The sequence below is a fragment of the Theropithecus gelada genome, chromosome 1, assembly GCF_003255815.1.
Source record: "Theropithecus gelada isolate Dixy chromosome 1, Tgel_1.0, whole genome shotgun sequence".
Lineage (NCBI taxonomy): Eukaryota > Metazoa > Chordata > Mammalia > Primates > Cercopithecidae > Theropithecus > Theropithecus gelada.
In genome coordinates this window covers 37,625,245-37,628,677 of record NC_037668.1, presented here as the reverse complement: position 1 = coordinate 37,628,677, position 3,433 = coordinate 37,625,245, and the positions used below count along the sequence as shown (strand labels likewise).

The 3,433-nt window shown below is 48.2% G+C and overlaps 1 pseudogene; it reads right to left on the bottom strand.

The window, feature by feature from the left end:
* Positions 1 to 328: 328 nt before the first annotated feature.
* Positions 329 to 3,433, bottom strand: part of LOC112622726 — a 41,297-nt pseudogene continuing 38,192 nt past the window's right edge.

The following is a 3,433-nucleotide window of genomic DNA, read 5'->3' as shown; positions in this document are numbered from 1 at the left end:
AATCCTTTTTTTTTTTTTTTTTTTTGAGATAGAGTCTCACTCCAGGCTGGAGTGCAGTGGCACAATCGCAGCTCACTGCAACCTCTGCCTCCCGGGTTCAAGTGGTTCTCATGTCTCAGCCTCCCAAGTAGCTAGGACTACAGGCATGCACCACCACGCCCGGCTAATTTTTGTATTTTTAGTAGAGACAGGGTTTTACCATGTTGGCCAGGCTGGTTTAGAACTCCTGACCTCACCTTGGCCTCCCAAAGTGGTGGGATTACAGGCCTGAGCCACTGAGCCCAGCCTGTTAAATGATCCTTTATTGAAATATTTTCCTTTGTGCTTCTTAATTAGCTGGGCATTCCACCGCACCACTGTTGTCATCTATGATGTCAGGAGGGTGGCGGCCACCAGCTTTGCAGCCCACAGGTTGGGCAGTCCCCAGGATCTCTTCAACGGTTCCAAAGCATTCTCTGGCTAAAGATCAGGGCCGCATCTGTCGAGCAATGTTGACGATCTCATCAAAAGTGGTATTTCCACGGTGTTTTATGTTTTTCTGTTTCTTTCTGTCTCTTGGTGGTTCCTTGAGGGCTTTGATGATCAGGGCAGAGGCAGAAGGTAGCACCTCAATCTGGGCCCGTCTGTTCCGAATGGTCAGTTTCACTGTAATCCGCAGGCCCTTCCAGTTACTGGTTGCCTTGGTAACGTCATCACCAACCTTTTTTGGAGACAGACCCAGGGGGCCGATCTTGGGAAGCAACGCAGACCTGGCACCGACTTTACCCCAGTGCACCTCAGGTATGCGACTTTGATCTCACCGGGGTCAAACTTTGACAGTATGGTGGAGGCGGCTGGTGTCAGATGAACTCAGATTCGGGATGACTGAAGAAAGTTGCACCTTGGACTCCTTCGAGCTGAAAGCAGAAAGATGTATCTTTTGAAGGTAGAGTCAAGAAGAACTACTGAGGAAGTGAATGTGGGGCGCAAGAGAAAAAGTCAGATTGACCTCAAATTGTTTTGTTTTGTTTTGTTTTGTTTTTGAGACACAGTATCGCTCTGTCACCCAGGCTGGAGTGCAGGGGCGCCATCTCAGCTCACTGCAACCTCCGCCTCCGGGGTTCAAGTGATTCTCATGCCTCAGCCTCTCCAGTAGCTGGGATTACAGGTATGGGCCACCATGCCCAGCTAAGTTTTTTGTATTTTTAGTGGAGATGGGGTTTCACCATGTTGGCCAAGCTGGTCTTGAACTCCTGACCCCAATTGATCCACCGGCCTCAGCCTCCCTAAGTGCTGGGATTACAGGCTTGAGCCACTGCGCCCAGCCTGACCTCAAGGTTTTTGACCTGAGCAATTGGAAGTCTGGAGCTGCCCATTTACTGAGATGGAAAAGACAGGGGAAGGAGCAGGCTTTGGACAGGATGAATGTCTTAGTGTAGGAACCCTGGAGACCAGAAGGCAGCAAGAACTTAGGAGAAGTGGCTTACTTAGGGATGATCCCAAGTAAGCAGAAGAAGGGAGCAGCAAGAATGAGACAAGTTAGGAACGATGCTTCTGTGACTGCTCCTTGCTTCTCCTTAAATATGTGAATAAACACACAAATACGCATATTCATATTTCTCCTCCTTCCCCCCCTCCTTTTATTTTTTGAGACAGGGTCTGTGTCACCCAGGCTGGAGTGCAGTGCGACAATCATGTCTCACTGCAGCCTCAACAGCCCAGGCATAAGTGATCCCGGGACACTTGGATCCCAGAATTACAGGCATGTGCCACCACAACGGCTAAATTATGTATTTTTAGAAAAGATGGGGTTTCACTGTGTTGGCCAGGCTGGTCTCCAACTACTGGCCTCAAGCGATCCGCTTGCCTCATCCTCCCAAATTGCCGGGGTTACAGGCATGAACCACTGTGCCTGGCCAGAGCGTGTTGATTTTAAAACAAGAACTAAACATCACTTTTAGAAATGAAAATGAATGGGTTAATGTGGGGAAAAGAAAGAAAGATCAGTCTGTTACTGTGTCTATATAGAAAGAAGTAGACATAAGAGACTCCATTTTGTTCTGTATTTGAGATGCCGTTAATCTGTGACCCTGCCCCCAACCTTGTCCTTGCAAGAGACAAGTGCTGTGGTGACTCAAGGTTTAAAGGATTTTGGGCTGTGCAGGGTGTGCTTTGTTAAACAAGTGCCTGAAGGCAGCTTGCTGGTGAAAAGTCATCACCATTCTCTTAATCTCAAGTACCCAGGGACACGTACACTGCCAAAGGTCTCAGGAACCTCTGCCTAGGAAAGCTAGGTATTGTCCAAGGTTTCTCCCCATGTGATAGTCTGAAATATGGCCTTGTGGGAAGGGAAAGACCTGATCGTCCCCTAGCCTGACACCCATGAAGGGTCTGTGCTGAGGAGGACTAGTGTAAGAGGGAAGAAGGCCTCTTGGCGGTTGTTGGCGATTGAGATAGAGAAAAGCATCTGTCTCCTGCCCGTCCCTGGGCAATGGAACATCTCGGTGTAAAACCTGATTGTCTGTTCTGTTTACTGAGAAAGGAGAAAACCGCCTTAGGGCGAAAGGTGGAATTTGCTAGCGCAATGCTGCTCTTTATGCACTAAAAAGGTTTATGGAGGTGTTTGCCTATGCATATCAAGGCACAGCACTTTTCCTTAAACTTATGTCACAGAGATCTTTATTCACATGTCTTACTGCTGACCTTCTCCCTATGATGATCCTGTTATCCTATCACTTCCCTTTGTCTAAGGTGGTAAAGATAATTATCAATAAATACTAAGGGAACTCAGAGACCCATGCCAGCGCCGGTCCTCTGTATGCTGAGCGCGGTCCCCCGGGCCCACTTTTTCTTTCTCTATACTTTGTCTCTGTGTCTCATTTCTTTTCTCAAGTCTCTCGTTCCACCTAACGAGAAACAGGTGTGGAGGGGTAGGCCACCCCTTCAGTTAAAAAGCAGATTATTAGACCCAATTGAAAACAGGATTGGCCTCCAGAAAGACTGACTGAAAAAGTTAGCCAGAATGCAGTGCAGAGAGACAAAGAGAAAAACCATGAGAGGTTAAGAAATTCAGAGGATTAGGCCAGGCATGGTGGCTCATGCCTGTTATCCCAGCTCTTAGGGAGACCAAGATGAGTACATCTCTTGAGGTCAGGAGTTCAAGACCCAGCCTGGTCAACATGGAGAAACCCCTGTCTCTACTAAAAATACAAAAATTAGCCAGGTATTGTTTGGGTGAGGGAAAAGGGACAAGATGGAGGAAGGTGAACAAGATGGAGCAGTCCCTGTTGTTTCCGGGTTCTTCATCACAGATTTTCCCGCGCCCGGGAAAAGAACCAAATCAACTGAGCATGCGCAGAATGACGTCAAGCCGAGGACACCGAAATTCAAGAAGCCACTCCTACACACACGCCCCAAACTCCTCCCCTTCCAGCTCCCAGGCATAAAAGTCCGC